This window comes from Microtus ochrogaster, chromosome 1 (assembly GCF_000317375.1).
Source record: "Microtus ochrogaster isolate Prairie Vole_2 chromosome 1, MicOch1.0, whole genome shotgun sequence".
NCBI classification, from domain to species: Eukaryota; Metazoa; Chordata; class Mammalia; order Rodentia; family Cricetidae; genus Microtus; species Microtus ochrogaster.
The window spans coordinates 20,082,608-20,108,720 of NC_022009.1; the positions used below are offsets into that span (position 1 = coordinate 20,082,608).

General features: G+C 41.9%; 1 protein-coding gene and 1 pseudogene across 6 annotated transcripts in view; one reads left to right on the forward strand and one right to left on the reverse strand.

Moving 5' to 3' along the window:
• Sipa1l1 (signal induced proliferation associated 1 like 1) overlaps positions 1–26,113 on the forward strand; it is a 287,022-nt gene that overhangs the window by 121,534 nt on the left and 139,375 nt on the right. For 5 of the 6 annotated variants that reach the window (XM_005343301.2, XM_013346036.2, XM_026779925.1 and 2 more), the window contains one exon: positions 21,853–21,913. The exons of the other annotated variant lie outside the window; for it this stretch is intronic. The gene's annotated coding sequence lies outside the window, so the exon portion shown is untranslated. The remainder of the gene's footprint in view (positions 1–21,852; positions 21,914–26,113) is intronic. 6 annotated transcript variants of the gene reach the window in all.
• LOC101986890 overlaps positions 1–26,113 on the reverse strand; it is a 67,397-nt pseudogene that overhangs the window by 11,725 nt on the left and 29,559 nt on the right.

Below are 26,113 nucleotides of genomic sequence, written 5' to 3' on the forward strand. Positions count from 1 at the left end.
ATATGGGGCGGTTTTAAGTGCATTTTATTTGTAAGAGGAAATATTGTTCATGTTGTTCCAGTAATTGGTCTGTGTCTGACATATGGCTGCTTTGAATATTTTTGGATTACATAACTTTGTCCTTAGGATAACTTCAAGATCACCATGCTGTACTAACTACAGTTGACTTGTCATACAATGACATTGTCTGAAGCAAGGGTGAAGGTGTCTGCAATTTTCTTATTTGTTGTGTATCTATTTAGACACTTGCTTTTGCAATAACCACTTTTCACTCATAAGATAAATACCAAATCTGTAAAAAGTAGTTTCCTTAAAAAGGTGGCCATCAGTATTAGCTACCCAATGATAACTTATGCATCTTTATAGGGAATATTTTCTGTTAATGGCTCAATAGGAGTCGAGGTGTTTATTGCTAATACCGAGGAATTAACTTGTATAGTTTATTATTTTTAATATCTCATTTTTTGTAGCTTAGTTACTGCCAGTATTAAACTCCCTGCTTACTCCTCTGAATCTAATCTCCCTTTGAGTGGGTAGAACATCCATGTTTAAAATCTAAAGGAAACCAAATCTACTTATTGGTGTATTTCTGACTGTTGGAAAGGTGTCAGTTACTAATTGGTTCTCAGCATTCAGTCTTGCTTCTGTTTCCCAGTGACACCTACATTACAATGGACACTTTCACAGAACTGACTTCGCCTCTTAGAAACTGAGCTGTCTTTGGGTGCTCTCTAAAATTTGAGTGGCAGTTGGAGGCAACTGTCTTGAGCTTTGTTTTGGTTTGACTTTTTCCTTGAGCCCTCCTGTATATGAGGCACTATCCTAAGATCTGGGAACATAGTGTTTCTCCAAATGATCTCACAGAATGTGTGGGTCAGTGGAAGATAAGAAGCAAATAGGGCTGCCTTGTGAAAGTTGCTGCCCATAGCAGGAAGCAGGGAGGACGGGTTTCCTTAGTAGTGTTGAAGCAACCTGATGATAGGTTGATTATTCAGTCACACTAGGGCTGAATCCAAGGTCTCACACATTCTGGGCCTGCTCTCACTGCTGAGCTATATCCTTAGCTCCTGATGCTTATTAAAAAACCAAATTAAGACATAAGCAAGATGAGCAAGAGTAGACTACATTTCCAGAAACTGTACATGAATGAAATTTGAATGATGAGCATTTGCTTGGTATTCTCACTGAGTATGTATTTAGGTTAGTGCCTCAGAATTTGGAAGATTTGCTTGATTGTCCTCCAGGCTTTTGGATCCTGTCAGTAATTTGAGATTCACTATTAGATGTAAAGAGGAGCCTGGAATGGCTTTAGTAAGTACATACAACAAAGTGACAGGGAGACCAGGGATGGTCCTTTACTGCTGTATGCTCTGGGGCATTGAGGACTTGGTTACCATTTTGGTATATTTTAGCACTCTCCCCTAGCTAGAGCAGTACTGTTTTACCCTCCATTGCATGCCCTTAACCTTGAACAGAACTTGATGTGGAGGAGGTGCTCCTGAGCTTGTCCCTACCCCGAGGAGAAGAAGCAAGGACTGACTGTGTTCTCAGGCATGGGCACGGCCTCTCACTCTCGACACAAGGTCTTTGTCTGGACTTTCGGGAAGCACTGGCCACCACACTCAGAGCTGAAGTGTAAAGAAGTAGTGTGTTAGAGTAGATTTTCCTGTTAGCAGCCTGACAGCAGGGCTGCAGAAAGGGTTTGGCAAAGGCAGCAAGTGTGGATCCCCTGAAGTTTCAAGGGAGGTGAGGCAGGAGAGAATGTGTTAACATAATGTTGGTTTTATTAGTTTAGGAGTTTTAAGTTTCAATATAACTCTGTTTTCCCAGCAGTATAAAAGATCATCTGGTGATTTATGAGGGGGAGTGGAGAGCTGTTAGCAGCCACATTCTTAGTGTGTTCCTCTTATTTACCATCTATCATTGGGAGCCCTTGGCAGAGCTGTTGATGTGTATGGCCATTGTTGAGATGGGCAGGCCTTATCCTTGGATGTGGATGTTGCTCATACAAGCTTCAAGTATAAATTATTTCTATTCTGTAGATTTGCAAACTGTGTTAGGACATTCCAGCATTATCTCCTTGATGTTCTGGATGTTCTGAAGGGCAGTCTTCTGAGTGGAGTATATAAGGAACTATAATAGTGTTAGTGTTGTGACCTGAAGCTGGGTCATTGCCAAGCTGTGCTGTTTTGCTGCTTGTGGCTCCTGAGTTTCAAAACTGATTATCTGTTCTGTCAGTGGGTCCAGGACAGGCTTCCTGGATGCCCAGGGAAGGCTTCCTACTCATTTCCTTTTCTCCTTAGGTTTCTTGCACACGTGGGTTTTGTTTGTCCTGTTGGATTTCTCCTGTTCCCTCTATAATGTGCATCCACTGGACTTGTTCCTTCGGCCTCATTGGGGAGATGCTGGCCTTGATCTAGTGCTGTGTTTGCCATTTGTTGCTTTCGGTTTCTCAGCAGGACTAGTAAAATAATTGAATGTGTGACTGTGAGGGCAACCGAGGGCATGGATTTACATGTCCCACTCGGGAAAATGTGCTCTGACAAGGTGTCACATTGAAAGCAGTTCTTAAGATGAGCAGTTGGATTGTTGCTTCACAGGACAGAGGAGCAAAAGTTAATACACATCTTCCAAGCAACACTGATGACGGAAAGTTGAAACAATTGTATTCAAACTGATTAGGATACAGTTACAATGTATATGTACTTGGAAAATGTTTTAAGTGGAATGCTGCTAATTCAGCAAATGCTTTATTTCATCTGTGGTGTATGTGGATTCTTGTTAGTTACTCTTTAAGGTAAAGAACTTTGTACTCTAGATAACTGGTGGTATTGACTGAAGAAAGCCGTTGTTTAATATTTACCATACATCATGCACATAGGCCCTTATTTAAACAGGCGTTCTCTGATTCAATGATTCGCATAGTGTGTGCCATCTAAAAAGCAGACCTCTCCTGGCAGGCAGCTTTCATGTGCTCCTCTCCAATCTGGAGTCCTTTAGATTTGCTTTTCTGTGTGTGTGTGTTTTTTTTTTTCCCCATCCTGTACTAACTGGTCCAGTGTTGACTTGATGTCACTTATAATGGCAGTGGCCCTTGCCTGGTTCTTGATATTAGGTTTTCAGTCCTTTGCCACTGACTTTGCTCTTGTAGATTTTTATAGCATTTCTCTTCATCAGATTGAGGAAGTTCCCTTTGATTGCTGTGGGTGAGTTTGTTTTAATTGAGAATATGTATGTTCACTCATCAGCATACATGTCTTCTGTGTGTGTAGGTGTGTGTGCTCGTGGTGTGTGTTTGTTTGAAGGCAGAGTCAATGTTGAGTGCCTTTCTTGCTATTCTCCATCTTACTTTTGAGAAAAGGTCACCTGGTGAGTTTGAAACCCAGTGTTGGGTAGTTACATGCACATACTACCACACCAGTTTATATGGGTGCTGGGGAATCTGAACTCAGGTCCTTTTGCTCATACAGCAAGCACTTTACCTACTGAGCCTTCAACCTAGCTCCAATTTTTAACTGTATAATCCTAAAAAGAGGGGGTTGTCTGTGTGCCTACCCCCGTGTGTGTGTGTGTGTGTGCTATATCTTCATCTTGTTTTGGCATTGGGTGAAATTGAATTCATAGGGTGACTTGGAAGTGTTTTTTCTAGAAGTTTGTGAGGTATTGGTTTTTTTTTTTTTTTAACTGTGTAATGGAATTCTTCAATAAAGCCATCTGGGCCTGGGGTTTTTCTGTGTGGAAAGATTTTTAATTACTAATTCAGTTTCTTTTTATAGACCTATTCATTTTCTCTTCTTGAACCAGTGATGATTACTTCTTTATACCTTTCTCTGTGGGTTTGATTTCATTCCACTTGCCTCATTTGATGGCTGCATGGTCTGCATGAGACTTGTCACCTCTGAAATCCAAGTGGAACACCGAGATCTCCTTGGTAAGGTGGAAAAGAGTCTAATCCTGCTGTTGAGAGGCAAGGCCTTTGAGAGCCGATTAAGATTAGAAAAGGCTATTGTGGAGCCGGTTTGTAGGCTAGGGAGAAGCAGGGCATATCCCATGCCCTCCACAGCCACGCTCGTGTCTGCCCCACCAGCCTGATAGACTGCCTACTCACCCTCCTTCCAGTCTGTGTGCCTGGTGATGGGAGAGGCTCCCGCAAGGTCTCAGGGCCTTTGTAACCTTTCTGTCAGGGCAACAGTAGATGTTCTTCTTCCCTGACTGCCTTGGCTGATGGGTGGGGTTCTGTGCTTCCTCCCCTAGATGCCTTGGTCTGCGAGTCCCACTTTGCTGTTGGTGAACTGCCCTATAGCTGTCAGGTCAGAATGGCTGAGTGCTTGGACACAGTCCCCCATTTTGTCTTACATTTGGTCTGGTGGTTGTATCAGTTAAAGTGGACGCTGAGGTCTTGAGTTCCAGGTAAATTGTCTCCCTCCTTTCAGATCCCCTGCTGTAGTTGCATTCCTTTGGAGTTTCGTCCCCATTTGCAGTTGTTACATCTCCCTGGTATCATTATGTCTTTCCTCCTGTTGTCTAGTGGTTTCTCCCCCTTAGAATCTGTTTTGTCTAACAGCGTGTAACAGCCCATACTCTGTGCCCACTGTCTTTCTGTCGGTTCCTTTCTCTCTTACACAATGTTGCTTGTGACACTTAGGGCCCAATGCCTGCTGAGTCCTGCTGAGTTCTTGAGCTAGCTACATCCAGCTGGCAATCCCTGCACTGTACTTCCGGCTTCTTTTCTTTTGATATTGTTATTTAATGTAACAATTTAGAATGTTATAAATGAAGTCATCTAGTGTATAATGAGACTGCCTTCTTCCTCTTACCTTGCCTTTGAGATTCATCCAAGTGATTGTGTGTATCAATATTGTTTGTCGTTTTATTGCTGGGCCTATTGTGCATGTACAGTTTGGATAGTTACCACTGAAGGACACTTGGGTTAGTTCCAATTTGGGGTGCTTATGCCTGTCATAAACATTCAGGCAAGACTTTTTCCCCCCAAACTTTTTCTCACGGCTCTGGGGTTTGAACCCTGGGTCTTGTCCATTCTAGGCAGGTGCGTGTTCTTTGAGCTTATTGACCACCTGCAGCCCTCTTGCTTTTGTTTCTCGAAGGAGATCTGCAGATGTGTGATTTTGAGTTCTGTATCACAGAAAACTGACAAGCTTTTTTCAGGTTGCAGGGATGGCCATGCCAAATGGTTCATGAGCCCCCCTCCCCGCCCCATGTTTGAGAGCTCCCGACTGGTCATGCCCCATGTGCCCTGTGCTGTGTGCACCTTCTGTGTTTGTTTGAGAGTCCCTGTTGCCTTCATTTAATCATCCTAGTAGGTACAGGACAGTGCCACCCCTTGGTTTTAATTTATGTTTCTCAATGACTTGTGATTTTGAAGGTCTTTCATATATTTTTTTCATCATTCTTTTGTGTTTGGTAAAACTTTAGATTTTCTGTGAAAAGTTTTTGAGAAATATTATTGAAGCTCCTGGGATGTAGTTTATTGAGAGCAGAGGTCACTGCTGGGATTGTAATTGTCGTGTGGGTTGGGATGGCAGGGCTGCTGATAGTTGGGGCTGCACCTGGGCCTCTCTAGGTCATGTTTCTGCTGTCTGTGTGAAATCTTGATACTGCTTTTATGAGGTAATGGTGAGTTAGCTTTCAGAACGGTTTGATACCAGTGAGATGTCCTGAAGCACAGCCCAGGTGAAGTCCTCAAACTGTGAGACCCTTGGTGTGCTTCCCTGACAAGACCCTGCCACTGCCTGAGGCTGTGGGTCTGTAGCTGCCCAAGTGCTGTCTGAAGGGCAAGTAAATGTCGCACGACCTTACAGGACTAGTGTCCTTCAGAAGCATGTGGGTGCTGTCGAGCAACCCCAGATGTCAGGACTTTCATCTTCGGGGAATTTGTCTACCCACTGTTAAGTTTTGGCACGACCTCTCTCTGCTGTGATGAGGGGGTAGACTCTGCCAGTTGGCACTTTCCTGGTAAGTTACTTATTGAGAGTGCAAAAGGAAGCTGTTGTTTTGTGTGTTAAACTACGGCTTTTCAGTTCTCTGTAAGGTCGTATGCTAATTTTGATGATATGATACGGCAAATTTTGTTGAAAAGCTTTTTATGAGCTGGGTGTGGTAGCGTACACCTTTAATCCCAGCACTCAGGACAGAGGCAGATGAATGTCTATGAGTTTAAGGACAGCCTAGTTAGTGTACATAGTGGGACCCTGTTTAAAAAAAGAAAAAGAAAAGCAAAGCCTTTTGAGTAATAGGATACTTCCATACTCTAAAGATTTCAGTGGAGAGGGTCTAGATGAATTATTAGCATTAATATAAAATATATGATACAAATATATCACCAAATATTTGTGACAACAAGGAGTGTATTTGGTGTCATTATATATAAAGACGATCAAATCGTGGGGAGCCAGTTAATCCCACTTTTGCTGTCATTTGACATAATTAGTATAAATGAAGCTTGTCTAGTGACTTGGTGGACAGGAAGGGAAATGGTTTCTCTGTGTGTCCTGGTCAGGCTCATCACTCCAGTGATGCATGCACAGTACTGACTGCTGAGTTCTGTCAGGGAGAGCTTGTCTACAAGTAACCGTGAGATTCTGAGTTAGCAGCTTGTTTCTCAAAATTTTGTTCTCATCTCAGCATGCAAACTGGGCCTGCAAGTCTTTCAGTCGTAATAGAAAAGTTTTGGCCCCCATTGCATCATCCTTAGCCTAGTTTTAGTTAGGAGATCTTAGGACCATAATTTGCTTTGGGGGGATCCTTTTTTCCTTTTTACTTGGATTCCTGAATTTCTTCATAATGAATGACAGAACCTAGTTTTGAAGGATTTTGCTTAAAAGGAGTAGAAATGAAAATGTCAGTCACCACAGTGACAGCATGAGGTATGCCCACCCGACACCAGGGATCTGCTTCCTCTTCTCTTCACAATAGAAGAATTCCCAGAATTAAAACAAGTTTTTATTTATGCCTATATTTGTGTGTACATGTATATATGCCGTGTGTGTGTGTGTGTGTGTGTGTGTGTGTGTGTGTGTGTGTGTGTGCCTGTGGAGGCTTGAAGAGGATGTCAGATCCCCAAGAGTTGGTGTTATAGGCACTTGGGAACTGGACATGGGTGCTGGGGATTGAACTTGGGTCCTCTGGAAGAGTAGCAATGCTCTTGACTACTGAGGAATCTCTCTCTTTAAGAAAAAAAACAACAACAATAGAAACAAGACCAACAGTTATCTGTGCTCTATTTTCTATTTGTTTTGAATAAAAATATTAATATAGGTGTCATAGGTATAGCTCAGTGGTACATAAACATAACAGTCTTAGCATGATTGAAGCCTTGAGTTTAGTCCATAATGCTAAATAAACAAACTAAAAGTTTTGAGAAAACATTGTATAGACTTGTGTAGAGTGGTTAGCTCCCTGCTGTGAACATTCTGTGTGTCACTGAGCTACTCCAAAGAATCTCTGCATTTTGGTGTTGAAGGTGGATACCAACACACAGGAAATGCTGGATCATCTCCTTCACCACCAGACTAGTTCACCCTCCAGCTGCGACATTCTCATTTTACATAGGTGCTAGGATTTGAATTTCATTGAGATTAGCTATGTGAAGTTGGTAGATCTGATGGCATTAAGATTAAGAAGCTCTTCATTTAAGAGAAAAAGGTAATAGAGCTAAATCACAAACCATAATGGGAAGAGATACTTGCATGACTCATAGCCACAGTTTATAAAGACTGTGAAAGGATGGTGCGCCCATAACTGCAGTGAGAAGTACAAAACTTGAATAAGCAGGCCACAGAAAGATGTCCAGAAACTTCTAAAGATGTCCTCAGAGTTATTTATTAGGGAAGTACAAATGATGGGCATGACTATATAACATTATAGTTGTAACATGATAGCAAGTGGGATGGGCTCCTCACCCAGGTGTGGAGGAAGTGAGATTGGCCATTCATCCAGGTGTGGGCAGATGAGACAGGCCACATATGCAGGTGTGAAGCCGGTGAACTCAACAACGCATGTTGTTTCTGGAAGTAAAATTGGGCCAACCTTTGACTTAGCATTTGTGCTTCCAGGGGTACAGATCCAACAGCAAGCTGCTCACGTGTGCACCAGGAGAATGTCCAGTTTCATGGCAGCATTTGTGTGTTCAAGCTAAAAAGTAATAAACTGACCATCAGTAGCACAGGGGAATTATATTTTGGTGTTTTAGTTATGACCTGATGTGAATGTTTTTTGTTTGTTTTGTGTCCCCCCCCCCCCTCTTATGCTATACCTGGCCAGTTCAGAAATGGCAGAAGCAGTTTGTGGTGCTGACAGTGTTAGTGGCCATCGGCTTTGGAGGTCACCAGGACCCGCTGAGGTGCCTGCAGTGCTGTTGTTAATTGAGCGGTGTTACATGGTGGAACATTGGTGAAAACCCTTAAACACATGCACTTAGCAGTTGTAGGCGCTCATATGCATTTTTAACTTTATAAATCATTTTGAAAAGTCTGCTAATCTTGTTTCCTGCTGTGCATATCACGTCCTGGAACTCTGAGCCACTGCAATCTTTCAGTCTTGTCTCTAACTGGTGTTTAGAACCTTCCTACCTTCAGGGATTGATGCATGCCTTTGACTATTTTGGCTTTACTATTCCAGAGATCTTGGTAAACTTTGAGATTTTAACTTTGAATATTTTAAAGATCAGGAAAAAAATCATGGCTACTAAACTGGTAATAAACTACCATGGTTTTATTAAATATGAAAGTCTGTTAGTGTAGAGCAAATGTTTTGAAGAACCAAAATAAAGCACCAGTAAGATCATATTATTAGTAAACTAGCCATTTCAGAGAAGATACTTTTCTCCTGGACTAGCACAAAACTAGCTAGAGTTAGTATATTTCATTAGTAACAGTAATTAGGATTTTGCTGTGCTCATGCCTTCATGAGGCACCCCGCCCCCACACACACATTTACCACATCCATATCTACTTGTTCTTCAGATAGCATGGTTCTGTGGGCTCTAGTGTTCTTGAGGGCGGGGACTATTCATTCATTTCTCCTTACATTAAATAGCTGGAAAATGTTGATTTCCTCCACTTCTTATAAACAAGACTTTATGTTTAAGCACACACCAGAAAATTTAAATTTTACTGCATACTTTTTTTCTCATGTAGGACGAAGTTGTAATTTATTATAAAATGATATTGAAATTTTTAGCTATCGTGCCTCTGGCCTCCTTTCTCTGTCCATAATGTATGTCAGTGTGATGAACTTTGTCTAAGTTTAGCTTCAGATGATGTATAGAATGTTAATTAGAAAGAGGAGATCCAGACTTATACATACATTTAATAGACTAGCCGATTTTATCCTAAGAACAGTGTATGCAAAAATAAATTATAGGCCGGGCGGTGGTGGTGCATGCCTTTAATCCCAGCACTCGGGAGGCAGAGGCAGGAGGATCTCTGTGAGTTCGAGGCCAGCCTGGTCTACAAGAGCTAGTTCCAGGACAGGAACCAAAAGCTACAGAGAAACCCTGTCTCGAAAAATTAAAAAAAAAATTATAAAGCTATAAAACTAGAAGATTTTCTGATAATTTGTTAACTTGGCTTTGGTGTTGAACCCATGTGTATATACTGAGCATTACTAAGTTTTGTTGTTACTTGGTCACACCTAGAAATTAGTTTTAGGGGAGGGGGCATGGCAGTTTGAAAAGCTGATTCATTGATTTGATGATGCAATTTCTAACAGTCTTGGGGGAGGAATGTATTAAATTTATTAGTTGACAATTTTATTTCCTTATTGCAATATTTTCATCATCCAAAGCTTTTTTTAAAGAACAATAAGATCCAGAATAAGTTTTTATACTGGAACACTCAGACTTCTGCCCCTGTAGTGAACATAAATAGGGCTTGGTGTGGCTGTATGAGGTTCTTGGGGTTTTGACAAAATGCCAATACAGCCCTCGGCCCTTCTGAACACCAGAGAGGAGCATGGTGCCACAGCTCTTGGAGGTGAGGCTCTTACCCTCAGGCTTGAGAATGCTACTTTGATCTGGCTGCTAGCCTGCAGCACACACACTTTTGACTTGGGTACTTCTAGAGTCCACACATTATCCATGACCACTCCCACAACCACAGCTGATTCTTCCTCTCAGCCAGGAAGCTTCACCTTTCATCCAGGACAGGGACCAGCTGGTTGGTTAGTGCTACTCATAACGTCAGGGTGAAACCTGGACAACTTGACTAACAGCCTCAGTAGATGTCCTGGTTCAGGGCTCCTTGCGCCCCATCTTTTAGTCCTTGTTGTGGGGACTGTCAACATCCATGATGGTGCCTCCTGCCCTGCCAGGTCCAGAAAGACAGAACTTTTCCAGAGTGGGCAGGAAAAGGGCTCTCTGGGAGACACACTTGAGACGCTACCTACACAGGATGCTTTGTTAGTAAAATATTTTAAAATTTGCAATGTTTTCCAGTTTGGGGTGACAGTAAATATAGTAATTGTCAAAGGTACTGTATACATAAAAATTTTAGGTATTTTCTTTTCTTTTCTTTTTTCTTTCTCATGACAGAGTTTCTCTTTGTAGCCCTGGCTGTCCTGGAACTCCCTCTGTAGACCAGGCTGGCCTCGAACTCAGATATCCATTTGCCTCTGCCTTCCTAGTGCTGGATTTAAAGGCATGTGCCACCACACCCAGATAATTTTATTTATAATTTCCAGGTAATTTACTTGTTGAGCCTAAAACACTAATGAGATTGTCACTAAAACATGTTGAATTTGTAAGATTTTAGATCAACTTAAGATTTACAGGGATGAAAAGATACTGATACATATTTTAAATTTCCCTGTCATAATTATTTAACTGATACATTTACCAAAAAATGTATTTTATTTTGCTTACTATTTTTTTGAGACAAAAATCTTCTGTAGCTTAGGCCTCAAACTTGTTATGTAGTCTAAGGTGACCTTAAACACCTAATCCTCTTGCCTCTACTTCTCAAGTGCTAGGATTATAGGTCTGTATCATTATTGCTGACAAACTTAATTTTTAAAAAAAAATTACATACTTTTACTTTATAAAAATTATTTACGATTACCTTATGTGTATGTTTGTGCCACATGGATGTATGTGTTTCTGTGACTTGCAAAAGCCAAGGCCACAAAAGGATATCAAGTGCTCTGGAAATGGAGTTACAGGTGGTTGTGAGCCGCCGTGTGATTGCTAGGAACTGAACTTGGGTTCTCTATAAAAGCAGCCAATGTTCTTCACCACTGAGGCATCTCGCAAGCCCCAAGTTGAATACTTTAACTGTCTTTGCCTATGATATTTTGCTAAGTAGAAAACCATTTGTCTTTCAGTTTACTATGTTTAGATGAAAATGTGGTACCTTAGTTCTCTTATTTCTCCCTTAGATATTTTCCTGTGTTGTAGCATAGTGTCTGGCAGTGGAATGCTGTGAGATGCGTCTGTTATGCAGGATTCGTGTTCTGCATTTATGAGCGTTAATGAACTGTTTAGTAAGGGCCATGAGTATCATTTAATTACAGGATTGGTAATGCATCTTTTATATTTTTATATGATGCATCTTTTATATTTTTATATGCCAAAAAGAAAATAGCTTGAAATTGCATATGCCAAATATTTATTCCTTTTTGTTTTCTGTGGTAGTTAACCTAAGTCACAGAAACAAGGGAGTTGTAAAGGCAGGGAGACACCAGACTTTATTCCCTGGTAAGATACAACCTAGTATATGTTGTTCAGAATAAAAATGAGGCTTTGGAAAGCAAGGCTGTGCTGAGGAGACAGTGTCCTGGGGCACATCTTATTTGAGTGGTGCTGAAGTGGAGAGAGATCACCCTTAGTGCCAGTAAACATTTGGGGCTCCAGTGTAGTTTCATTCCTGGTTTAGCTGGAGACCCCAGCATTTCCAGTGTCAATATAGGGTCCTTTCACTTGAGCACTTGGGTCCCTTCTTGGTCAAGTACTGTTGGAGACATTTCTGATTATTGTAATATTCTGATTATTAGGAAGACCGGAACAAGCTTGGGGTGGTAGTGCACATGCTTAATTGCATCACAAGTGAATGAATCTCTAGGAGTTCGAGGTCAGCCGCTGGTGTATACAGTGAGTTCCATGTTAACCTGGGCTACATTCACCAAGAACTATTTCTTCAACTTCCTTCCCACTTTATTTTCTTGCATTAGCTCTCCTTATGCATTCCTAAATGACTCCTTTCCCCTTTGCTGTTTTCTGTGGGATGGTGTGTATGGAATGCACATTGATTTACTTGTAGTTATAGGTGGACCTAAAGGTTTAATTTCTTGTCAAGACTCTTCTCGGGGAAGCACTTATTGGCTCTTGATTACAGAAGCACGGAGGTTAGGCAGGCCAGCTGGGCTGCATTGGATTTTCCATAGTGTGGGGTTACCTGGCTTTTAAATGCTTCTGTCCCCTAAAGCTAAATTGACTTCCATGTCATATGAATGTTGTTCAGTTTCTCTAATCCCAAGGTTTCCTGTCATCCCCACCAAGGGTTAACACCACAAGAGTCTCCAGGACAGGGGCTACCATAGATGTCACTGTCACCCAGTGCTGCTGTGTGTTCTGTCTGGTTCCTCTTAAGTTCTACCAGGGAAATTGGTTTGAAGGTTCATCCTCCCATAAGGGGTCATTTGTCTTAAGTCAGTACTCAGATACTGTCTTAGAGTTTTCTAACATAAGAGTTTCCAAGACAGTTCAGTTCAAGAGTATTAACCGTCTTGGTATATGTTTATTCAATGATTGGTATCTGCAAAACTTTATGTGCTTCAAAAGGAGTCTGGTTACTGGAGGAGTTAACTGTGCAGCTTTTAGTTGGACTGCTAATCATTCATGGCTCGTAAAGCCTACATGATGAAGCCCCATCCTCTGTAAAAGTCTCTGGAAGGTGGTTTCCGGGCTGGTGAGCAAAGGAAGGTAGGTGTAGGGGGAGTGCGTCCTTCCTCTGTCCAGACCCTGTCATCTTTTCCCTTTGGCTTTTTCTGACTTGTCCCTTTTGTAACAACCTGATAATTGTGAATAATTGCTTTCTTGAATTCTGTGAGCCATTCTGAGAAATTACTAAACCCTGGGAGGGGATTGTGGAGTCCCAGTTTACTTAACACACCTGTCAAAAGTATAGCGAACTAGTCTCATGTTGGCATCTGAAATGGGAGCAGTTATGGGAACATGGAGTTGACTTAGGACATCTAAGCTGATGCCAAATACATAGTATGAGTATTGAATTCATTGTGGGATGAGTATTCAGTGGGTGTCAAGAATTGAGGAATTGCTTGGTGGAGGAAGCCTTCACACATAGGGTGCTGGAATTAGATGGAGTGTGAGCAAAAGAAGCAGAGTTGTGTGTGTTTGTGTGTGTGTGTGTGTGTGTGTTTAAAGATTTATTTATTATTTACACAGTGTTCTGCCTGCATGTATGCCTGCAGGCCAGAAGAGGGAACCAGATCTCATTAGAGATGGTTGTGAGCCACCATGTGGAACCAAACTCAGGACCTCCAGTGCTCTTAACCTCTGAGCGATCTCTCCAGCCAGAGTGTTTGTTTTTACTTAGTGTTAGGTGTCAAGGTGTGTTAGGGAAACAGAACTAGTAGTTGTATATATGAGAGGGCATATGAGGATTGATTTGAATAGAGAGATCAAGATGATGATATTGATCGTGAGACAGTTGGCATAGTTTTTTTTTTTGGGGGGGGGGTTAGTAGGACAGACTGGCCACTCAGGCAGGCTGTGGTGCAAATGCAAGGCAGGACTTCCTTGCCCTTTGGGCCTTTGTTGGCCCTTCAGCGGATTGGACTGGAGGAGGGCCAGCTACATAACAAGTGGTAATCTTTAGTATTGTCAGTGTTAGCCACATCTAAAACAACACCTTCATCTCAACATTTAGATTAGAGAAGCTTGTTCTCTTTTGTTTGCTCGACTGGGAAGCCCAAGGATGTCACATATTCCGAGGACACTCTCTATTAATGAGTTTGACCACAAATCTTTGATTAGTATTTGACCAAGTTAAGTGAGTACTATATGTTGGCCAAGTTAGTACATGAAACCACTGGTTCAGCCATAGTCAGGCTAGAAAGGCACTGTGTGATTGGTTAGGAAATCCCCAGGATTTAGACTTGAGATGCTGACCCCCTCATCCAGCACACTGACTGTTCATGCCCTGAGCATTTAGCAGCTGCTGTGTTTTGCTGACCGTGGAACATACACAGTGCTGTATCCCAGCCTTCCTGAGAGATGTCCCTGCCCCCACTTGAGTAAACAGGACAGTTATGATTTGAGCCTGTTTGCTCATGCTTATTTTTAGTGAGATTTGTATATTGGCTGGATTTCAATTTTTTCATAAAGAACCTGGTAATTTAGAATTCAGGCCAAATGCGCACAATTGTTACTGTAGAGAGGAAAGCAAACATTGCCTTCTGATTTATTTGTGTGTTCTGCAAGAAAGAATGGAGAATTCCTGTACCAGATCATATTAATAAATTCAGTGACTGTTTGGCTGCTACTTAGTGTGTACCCTTGAGAATAAGAACTAATGGTTTGCCAAAATGTCCTCTAGTGTATTCCATAACTGTTCATTCCTTCTGTTAACCTGAATAATTGCTTCTTTTATAAGCAAAGATGTCACCTCTACTTAACAGTGAAAATCTCCTTTATGGACCATGGAGTTGCACTTTTCGAAGCATTGCTGTTAGAAGGTAACAAGATTAATTAGAAGTGAGTCAGCCCTGGCTGCCATTGATGTCTGTGTAACTCCCATCTGTCTTGGGATTTTGTACCCACTGTCACATGTATAAAACATGGCTCATGATCATCTCAATTCTGAGCACCATTATACAGTCATTTAAACCCAAGAAAAAATTACCCTTGATGCCAATTGAAATATGTGACTGATAATTCTTTCAAATTACTAACATCTGTTCACTTTAAAGGGTCCGAGGAACCTTTGTGTTAGCGTGGGCTTTTGCCTGCTGATGTACCCAGACTCCTGTAGCAGTTTGATCTCGTGGCTCATATCAGGCGCTTTCTTCTTTAGTTTTCTTTGAAGTTGGTAAACTTGTGTGAAGGATTTCTCTTGCTGGGTCCCCTTCACTGTCCACGAAGGTCGCTGTGGTTCCTCTGAGACTGAGCGTCTTCTCTTTTTGAAGATAGCCTGTTCAAAGGAGCCTTGTGGAGGGAGGTAGCCCCCTTTAAAGGAGCCTTGTGGAGTTGTCAGCTTTCTTTTACTGTGCTTCTTTATGGATATGCTGTTGACACTGTCAGCATCCCCCACCGAGGCCTCAGCCTAGAGTAGTTGAATCTGCCTGGCTCTCAGCTGCTGGTTCCCAACTTCCTTTGGCAGAAGTGAGTTCAGACCCATCCCATGTTCATTCCAGAGTGCAGAGCTGTAGGATTCTCCATTACTACATTTAGGCAAGCATGCTCTGCTCATAGAAGGATTCATTTGAACATGGTTCACCCCAATCTCATGTGCCTTCTTCAAAGTAGAATATTTGTGACCTCCATGCGTCACAGGGTGGCTCTTCTGGCCGTGCTTTTAAACCACCAGCCTAATCCTAGGAGCCAACCCTGAAAGATCGATACCTGTCCCATTAAACCACAGTAGACATGTTTTAGCAGTTCATTTTCTTTATACTGAAACTGGGAACCTGTCTCAGTGCGTGTTTGTTTGCAATCCAGTTTTCCTGGTTTGAAAAGTTACATTCTTCTACTTTTACAGTACATTTGAATGATGATCTTTTGGGTTGAATGTTGTCTGTGACCAACAAATAAAATTAGTGTTTTTGCCCTTTAATAGCCTGCCTGTAAGTGTGGAGAAAGGGTTTTGTTTGTATGTTTGTCTGTTTGGTTTTTTTGGCTTTTCGAGACAGGGTTCTTCTGTGGCTTTGGAGCCTGTCCTGGAACTACCTCTTGTAGATCAGGCTGGTCTCGAACTCACAGAGATTCACCTGCCTCTGCCTCCCGAGTGCTGGGATTAAAGGCGTGCACCACAACTGACTGGCTGAGAAAGCATTCTTAAGTATTGCAACTGGACTCTGGTAATATAAGAATCTCCTTCAATAGATAATGAATGAGAGCTGCAGTTTTATTTAGTGATAATGACATAACGTTCAGTGAATATACAATTAAAATTTGTATTTAATTTTCAGGTTATGGTAATTTCTTTTAGGGTTTTGTCCTTTTAGATTCTAACAGGGTACATTCAGCTTCATAGTCCACTGTTAAAATGCATTTTGTTTTCTGGAAGTTCTGAGGTTTGAGTAGTTTGCAGTTTTTGTGCACTTGCCTTCCCGTAGCACAAATGTGAGGGTGCAGTTCCTGGATGGTAGGATAGGACCAGGAGTCTGCCACGCGTGCTCCCGAGCATCCGAGCATCTCGTGTGCATCTTTGCAGGCCCTGACGTGACAGGCATATGAAGATGTCTGCTTATATTCCTCCAGTGGATAGTTGGCTTGCTTTTGCTGTATTTGTTTTTTGTGTTTGCCTTTGGTGGTGTTACTGGTTTTTGTGAATATGAGGCAAAATCCCCCACGCCCTGACCACACCCTAACCAGTATCTTCAGTTGTTAAACTCACTGTCAGTACCCGGTTTCTCTCTCTTCTGATTTTCTCTCGGGTTGTTTGCCTCTCTTACATGTTTAGGAGTTACACATGCAGTCATCTTGTTAATGTGTTGCTATGACTGCTATTTTTGTCATGTTACCCTCAAACAATTTCTGCATTGTAATAATGTTGGATGTATTTATTATTGGTGCTTGTGGTTTTTCTATCTTGTATTGTTTATATTTTATGAAGTTATAAAGTATCTTTTATTGTCTACTAAAAGTTTCATAATCTTACCTTTTGCATGCAAATTATGTTAAATTGGGATTTATTTTTATATAAAAGGTAGAATGGAAATTTAGATTAATTTTCATATGGATGAACAGATATATACACAAGTACTGTTATTAAATAATTCTGTTTCTGCATTTATCTGACATCCCTGCTCTATTGTAAATAATAGTTGGGAGGGTAGACCCATGCCCTCCTGACTTATTAGAATTGGTATTCTTGTAATGTAAGATTTAGACACAGACTAAACACTTTGTAAGACTCAACACATTGTTGAGTTTCTAAAAACAGCTGTGGTTATGACAAAGAGGTAGATAGATGATAGTCAGATAGATAGGTAATAGGTGATTGGCAGATAGATAATGGATAGATGATAGGCTGAAAGATGGACAATAGATGCTGATGAATAGAATATAAATATAAGCACGTGGACTTATATATAACACATGCATATGTGACCCCTCCATCCGGTGAGCATGTCTACACATATTCAGTAACAATAACTGCACCTGCACCTGGGTTTTTTATTTGCAAATGCCATTCTTGGAGAAGAGAATCATTTTGGAGAAAGAGGTATTGTAAGGGTTGGAAAGTACAGACAAGTACTGAGGAAACTTTGAAATGTTTTTAGGAAGTTAGGAAATGATATGAAAGTGATAAGATTGTGTCAAAATGACCCATAGGCTGTCTTGAAGTTTTTACTGTTCAGTTTTAGGCAGATTGGGCTAGCGTATTAACAATGGCAACAACGACAGCAATAAAAATAGTAGTCAAGGGTTAGAGCTGAGTAAATGACCATGTGACCGTGAGAGCTGATGGTGGCACTGACTGAAACTGTCTTCTCACAGTACTCTATTGTATGGAATTCCTTAATTGTTTTCGTCCTCCTGATGTGGGGACACATTACAATGGGTTCTAGTTTTTGGCTGCCAGGGGCTACACTGCTCTAAATATTTCTGTTCATTTTGCTGGGAGACGTTGCTTTTTCCCACTAGCTGATATGTTCATGACTCAGGCTCCTTTATTGAAAGGAGAAACACATAATCTGTATTTAATAAAAATTTTATGTGTCCCTGGATCCTTCAGAAGAAGCAAGGTCATGGTAATAATTTGGGTGTGGTCCACTTAGCTAGCTCCTTCAGATCTTAGTGTGTCTGTCTTCCTGGAGATAGGAATATTCCTTAAGACAGAGGGGCAGGGGAAGCCCAGACACAGACACAGATGGCGGACAACTCTGCAGTCACGATCTTCTACTTCCGTGGAAGGCCTTCTGCGAGGAAGGGTAGCAGATGGTCAGAGGCCCCCTTGCTTCTGCAGTTCACACTCATGTCTTCTTGGTGCAGCTTCCAGGACATCCTCTTTTCCTGCTGGTGTCAGTTTTTCAGCAGAGTGAACAGATTTCACTCCTTTCAGGCATGTTTCATTTCACTCTTGATAAAAGCCCACTGGAATGAAATGTAGTCTGCACTGGGAGGCCTGTGGTCTGTGGTCCTGGCTTCTGCATAATCTCTGCCTCACCTACTCAGTTGCTTGCCACTCGGGAAATTACAGTATTGACTTAAAGTTTCAACATGGTATAATACATTAGTACACTCGATGGTGAGATGAACTCAAGAGTCAGAAATCATTGAGAACATATGGACTTAGAAGTCAAGACCAGTCTAAGCCAGGCTTGTCTCTTACTCCCTGCCCCACCTAAATTGGAAGCTGTTATACTGAAAATATGTTTGCTTCAGTTCTTTAAAAGCCTTAGCAACTTTAACACCATCACTCTTTACAGCCAGAAGTCAGGATCAGTGAACTCCCGAGCGTGTTTCCCAGCTGCTTCTACTGTTTTTGATTGTGTGCTACTTTTCCAACAAATGATATTCAAGTGTGGGGCCTCACTCCAGGGTCTCTGTGTTCCTGCTGGCTGCTCTTCTTTCTCTTCTGTTGGACACTCACCTCCTGCTGACTCTGCACTGTAGGCAGCGGTCTCTTCAGACTGCCGTGGGGACTTCAGGAAACTGCTGGGGACACAGACATCCCTTCAGCAGTCTGAGGGCCACTGACTACTGTGGCCCACCTTTTTGATGTTAAAACTATAGGATGCTCTGCCTTCTGTTCAGAGCGAATCAGAAACAGACACTATAATGAGTCTTCCCAGATCAAACAACTGTGAAGATAGTTCTGAATTCAAGAAGCCGCATGTTAGCTCCCTGCCCCAGCTTACCTTTTCCGAGTGTAGAGAGGAATGGTTTAGTACTCCCTCGAGTCTAGGTTTCTGTGTAAACTGATTGGGAGACATGCTATGTATCAGCATTATATTTCCCCAGTCCACCCTCTCCTACCTCGCACTATAGCAGACAAGACTTTAATGTGTAGGTCGGCTGTCGGTTTTTTGTAAATAAGATTTTACTAGGAAAGACAAACTCATATGGTCTGTGGGTACTTTCGTATTTCAAATGTGAGCTTGATAGATAGGACAGGACAGGAACCTTATGTCTAGCAAATCATAAAATGCTGTCTGCATGTTTATAGAGTCAGTGTATTGATTTCCTCCTATACACTACTCCACTATGTGCCTGGTCCATGGTTTGTTACCAAGTTCTGCCCGTTGATATTACTATTTATTTGAATGATTTAAAGTTTCTTGGGAATCCCTGTGTGTGCATTCCTAGCAGCTAGCTGCTCAGGACCAGAGTCTGTTTGTAGTCTGCACTGTTAGACACTAACATGGTGTGCCAGCTTTTACCTCTTAGCAGTCATGAGACTTATGTTGCTCGCATACTGTCTGTCGATGCAAACACAGCTCTTACCTCCCAGGGAGGAAAAGTTTATTCTTGAGCCGAATACTAATGATCATGGCTTAGGAATACAAGTGACCCCAAGAAACCTGCTCTGCTGTGGTAGCAGTTTCGTGGAGTTTTAGAGAACAAAGGAAAGCACTAAATCATGGCCTGTTTCAAGCACATTGGTGGAGAATTCAGGTAGGTGGGTTACAGCAGACACAGTCTTTGTTGTAAGGCTCCCGTGCTTTCTGAGGACAGTCTTGGTTTAGGACTGGTGACAGCTGCTAGCCTCTGGATACATTGTGAAAGGTTTCCCCTGATAGGCAAAGGGAAAGTCAGACAGACGGAGGTGGACAGTAGGTGGCCATTAAGGAGACTAAAACAGCCTGAAGTAATACATAATATGGTCTGCGTTTTCTGTTTTCGCCATTATGACCAGTTACCTATACCTTGTAGTGTAACTTGATGACATTGTCGTGTTACTTGTGTTTTGATGTGATGGATGAATCTGGGCGTATTTCTAGCTGTATACTGGTCATTTTGAGGTCCTATTTGATGGCCTGTCTTTTTATTGTCTTGTCTTATTTGTGATAATCTTCATGCATTTGGAATGAGTTCTTTGGTGGTGGGTAGGTGTGTTGCAAATGTCATTTATTTTAGGGCTTCTGGTTTCCCTTTTACATCTACGCAAACTTAAACATTAAGAATGCAATAAGACACACTGTACCACACCTGAGAGGAGAGAGAAATGAATGCGCCCATGCTCCTTTCTCCTCTCCTCTAGCCTTTTCTTGTCCTTTATAGTACACAGTACCTGCCCAGGGAATGGTGTTGCCTGCAGTGGGCTGTGTTGTCTATCAGTTAACAGTCAAGGCTCTCCCCTACAGACATGTCCACATGTCTGATGTAAACAGTTGCTCAATTCAAAGTTTCTTTTCAGGGAATTCTAGGTTTTAGAAAGTTGACTTTAAAACTAACCATCATAAGATCCTTTTAATTGAGAGTATTGTGTTTTTATGTTTTCACTGTTTGTTGCAATGTTACCTATGCTGGCCTCAAACTCCTCAGCCTCCCAAATTTCTAAGATATGCCATGAAGGTGGGTGCCTGCTGTACTATTACTAGATCTCTGGGCTGGGCATGGGTGACACTATTATATTTCACTTGTGGATATCAAATGATATCTTGGACATTCCAGTGTCCAAGAGTCTTTGTTGAAGTAGATGAGTGCAATTTTTTTTATTTTTTATTTTTCTATTTTATCTTTGCTCAGGACTATTTCCTCAGATCCTTGAGTTTAGAGATTTAGAAATCGAAGCTGATTAACCCAGCCTCATGCTATATCAGGAATAGGTTAATTGAGTGTTGTAGAGGTCCAGCTAACACTCTTATCTTTTTAATTTTCTTTTAAAGCTACATAATGTTTAAGGTCCATTTAATATTTTTCCTTTTTGTTTTAGAAGTCCAGAGCAATATTACTTAATTGGGCTGTTTGGGATATGTTGCTTCTTTTCTTTTCTTTTCTTTTCTTTTCTTTTCTTTTCCTTTCCTTTCTTTCCTTTCCCTTTCTTTCTTTCTTTCTTTCTTTCTTTCTTTCTTTCTTTCTTTCTTTCTTTCTTTCTTTCTTTCTTTCTTTCTTTGTTTGAATCTAGAGCAGGAAAAACAGCTCAGCGGTTAGGAGCTCCTGCTGTTCTTACAGAGACCCATTATGTTCCTAGCATCCTTATCAGCTCACAACCTCCTGTAACTCTAGCTTCAGGGGATCCAGTGCCCCTTCCTGGCCTACGCAGGTACCCACAAGCACGTGTACTTAACATAGATACATACACATACATAAAATTAAAGCTAATAAAATGAATCCCCAAACTGGATGTGGTACCACACACTTTAAACCCCAGCACTCCAGAGGCAGAGGAGAATGTGTCTGAGTTCAAGGCCAGCCTGATCTACATGGCGAGGTCCAGAACAGCCAGGGCAATAGAGAGAGACCCGACACCCCTCCCAAAAAGAATTTCAAACAAACAAAAGTTCAATTTATAGTTGATACAGATGATCTTAGAAATATTTATAATGCTCTAATATTATAGACACATCCAGTCAAACCTAATTAATGCTGCTTCCTTCAGAAGACTAGCCTGTCCACTTGAAAGATAAGTCCCTTGTCAAGATTCTATAAACTTTGTAGTCTTATTGACATCTCTTAGGTCTTACAAAGCTTCTCTTCTCTGTTTGCAGATTATATGCCATTCGTGTGAACGTTGCTGTCTTACGTCTGTGATTATGGCGCCAGAATACAGTAAGTAGCCTTGTCGTGTTTTACCATCGAGTGTTGGCTCCCTGTGCTTGAATTCCTGGGGATGGGTTTGACCTTTCAGCTTTATGTACACGCGCATCACGATAGCGTTTTCTTTATTGTTTCTACACACACATTATTTGTCTGGGCTACTTCCTGTAATGGCCAGCCGAATGGGCATCAGGACTGCAGCAGATCACATGTGCCATCTGTTTCCTGTGTATTAGTCTGAGAAACTGACTACAGCTGCAGGCTGGGCCTGGTAAGCTGTAGCCCCATGCTGCTGGTCAGCAATTGGTTTACCAACTGTGGCTCCATCGTCCATTCTTGGGCAATGCCTGGCGAGGGAAATGGGCTCAGGGACAGCCCTCGACTCTTGCTCTAGCTCGTGAGACCCAAAAGTCTCCTCATACTTAGGACAGAACTCAGGGAAATGTCTGCCTTTCTCTGGATGTCATTGTGTCGGTGTGAGGTCTGGTGTGGCTTCAGCCTGCTGGCTCCCAGACTGAGCAAGAAAGCCACACAGGGCGGAAGACAGAGTCCAGAACCCAGAATTCAGGGCAACCAGCCCTGAAGCCTGTCCCTACTCAGGACATCCAGTATTTGAGCCAATCCATTTCCTTTATGTTAAAGCCAGTTTGAGTTGGAAGCCAAAACATCCGAATGATTCACTTAATCCCCATTTTATTTTTAGTAATCCATTAGTTTCCCCCAGGGAACGTGGGAGTAATTGCAAAGCAAGGCAAAGTAATACCATTAAATTAAACTGGCGCAGTGTTGGTGTTGACTGGCATCCTCTTTGCTCTCAGCAGGAGTTAGCTACAGTGAGTTAGTTTTCAAAAAAGTGAGGATAAAGACAGCGCTTCCAGATTCCCTGTCCTTTTCATTTTCGCCCAGAAGCTTTTGCATTTTACTCAGTTGCCGAGGATGCTAGAAAGGGTTTTAGGCTACAGGCATGCTTCGTGTTCTCAAGAACTATAGCTGCAGACAGCATGGATCTGTTTCGTTTTTCTAGAAGACAGTTATACTCGTATTTTTTTTTTAAACATTTGTTCTTTTCTTCAAAAATGCTTCAGGTTGTGGAGAAGAGTAACAGACAGACACCCATCCCCCCCGAGCACATGAGAATTTTATCTATCATATCAAGCAGTTAAAAAATGTGTTCCCTATCTCTCCTCCTAGGGAAACATTACTCTGCTTTTATTCTTTATTATTCTCACGTATTTGTACTTTTACCACATATGTATCACATGCTTTTGCTTTCTGTTGAGATGGGTCTTGTGTATGTGAGTCTGACTTTGACCTTGCTATGTGGTTGAGGCCAACCTTGAACCCTGATATTGCTGCCTTCTTCTTCCACTGGGATTGAAGCTGTATTCCATCAGGCCTGACTGGTGTGCTTTTTTAAAAAAAATGCAGATGCTACACATTGAATGTAAAATCACAAGGAAGTTTAGAAGAGATGCAAGGTCAATGTAATGCTGTGGTTTTGGTCATAGACACAAAATGACCTTAGGGTTTTTGTTGCTGAGAATAGACCCCATGACCATGGCAACTCTTGTAAAAGAAAACATAGTTGGGGTGGCTTACAGTTCAGAGGTTTAGTCCATTATCATTATGGTGGAATGAGGTGGGAGGCAGATATGGTGCTGGAGAAGGAGCTGTGTCTTGATCTGAAGGCAACAGGAAGTGAACTGAGACGCTGCATGTGACTTGAGCATATGTAACCTCAAAGCTTAGCCTCTACAGTGACACACTTTCCTCCAGAAAGCCACACTCACTTCAACAAACCATGCCTCTTGATAGTGCCACTTCCCTTGGGGGCCATTTTCTTTCAAACCCCACAATACTTTGAAGGATGTGTTGGTAAGCGTCCAGTGGTGTGCATCATGAAATGCACGTCAATTGGTCGGTGAGTCTCAATCCACACAGTGACAGCTTTCATCTTGCTTCCTGGTCTGCTGCTTAGCGAACTTTCTGTTCTGCTCTCATCCTGTGCAGGCTTGGAATCCCGCAGGGTACTGTGACCCGTGAGCCTGCTTCCTTATGGAATCTTCAGGGCACAGGCTTTCGGCAAACTTTGCCCGCTCATTCTCCGCACTGTACCTGTTGGCCTACACCACTTCCGCCCACACCTTCTAAACTGCCTGGTTGCCACCCTACTGCTTTTATTTGTGGCAATGGTTTTAGAAGGGACTTCCATGCTGAATGCACCTCTAAAACAGCACCTGTGTTACTGGGAGCCGCCTTGTGATCTTCGATGCACCCTGTTTCCACTGTGACCCAGTTCTGGGTCTTAGAGATCCTGCTGTATAATTCTTTCTCTTTTTACTTCGTGTGTTGTTTTAGTGTTGTATGTATGAGTGTTTTGTCTGCATGCATTTCTGTTTGCACACGTACCTGATGCCCACATAGGCCAGAAGAGGGTATCAGATCCTTTGGAACAACCAGTTGTGAGCCACCATCTAGATTCTGAGAACCAAATCTTGGTCCTCTGCAAGAGCTGCCAGTGCTCTTAATTTTAAGCAATCTCTCTAGCCACTGTATCTTAGCATTCCTGACAAAATGTAAGCCATTTAACGTCTGTATTATTAAAGTGTTTTAAAAAGCTTCTCATGCTGTTGGAGGATTCTGGCACACTCTTAATTGGAACATTGTTTTCAGGAATAGGAACAATCCAGGTGTCTGTTCCTTCATTCAGGAATCATTGTTGTTCTACCAGTGCAGTGTCACAGAAAGACTTTGGACAATAACAAGAGGACTTCTGTTATTCTGTGGGGTCATTTTTATTCAAATGTTTAGCATTTGCTGAGAAAACAAAGATTTTTTTTTAACCCTTCATACTTTTATATGTGCAGGAAGAAAAGCAATGTCTTTTATTGAAATTAAGTCTCAAGACTTTGTTTTTCATACATGTGTTCTGTCAGTAATAGAATGCTTTCTTAAATTTTTTTCTAAAGACAAGATCTCCTGAGTAAATTGGGAGCGTGGGGATTATGGGAGAGGACAGAAGGGAAGGGGGAGGAAGGTAGGAGAGTGGAGAAAAATATATAGCTCAATAAAAACAATAGAAAAAATAATTTCTAACTGTAACTACCCCTCACAATCACCATGGATACAGATTTGTGTGTGTGTGTGTGTGTGTGTGTGTGTGTGTGTCTGTGTATGTACATACCTGCTCACACATGTGTGGATCTTAGAGATTGATTAATGTTGATATCCTCCACCATCCCCCACCTTTTTTTTTTTTTTTTTTTTTGAGGGATGGGGTGAGATAAGGTCTCATAGCTCTGGCTCACCTGGAATTCTCTGTGTAGACCCAGCTGCCCTTGAACTCACAGAATTGCCTGCCTCTGCCTTTTGAGTGCTGAGATTAAAGATGTGTGCTGCCACGCCTGGCCCCATCTCATGTTTTGAGCTGGGGTCTCTTACTGAATCAGGAATTTAACCGTTTCAGTTAGCCTTACTGATCCAGAGGACCCCTGGGGTCCTCAGATTTTCATCATGCTGGGTTTTTAGATGAGTTCTAGGATCGGGGCTCAGCCTCCATATGTACATAGCAAGCACTTTACCCACTAAGCCCCCTCCCCTCAATCCCAGCACTTTGCAAGCTGAGGCAGGAAAATCGCATAGTCAAAGCCAGCCTTACCTTACATAATGAGATGCCTTTTCTAAGAAATGAAAAGGTTGTCTATGTTAGATTTTGCAATACAAGATGGAAATACTTGGTCCATGAAGCTTGTAAGAAAGTACACTAAGTCTTAAGCATTTTTGGTGGCAGTACGAGGCAGGTGGATCTCTGATTTTGAAGCCTGCCTGCTTTACATAGTGAGTTCTAGGTCAACTAGGACAGTCCAGAGACTGTCTGGAACAAATGAACCCAGGCACCCCTGAGTGTGCACACACACAAGCACACTATATAAAGGTGTTGTTTGGATGTTTGGTCCAGGGTATTTAAGTCTGTAATAAGCCTTCTGTCTGTTTCCTTGTTTAAATGACTTTGGCGCTGTTTGGTATTTAAGGAAGCCCAAATATTTACTAAGTGCAATTCAGCTACTGATACTACAGTTTCTGTAGAATTGTTTCTTCTGTTTTCTTTTTAACCCATGGATGGACTTTTTGAGTTGGATTGTTTTTGTTTTGTTTTTTTTTTCCAAGACAGGGTCTCTGCAACCTTGGTTGTCCTCGAACTCACTCTGTAGA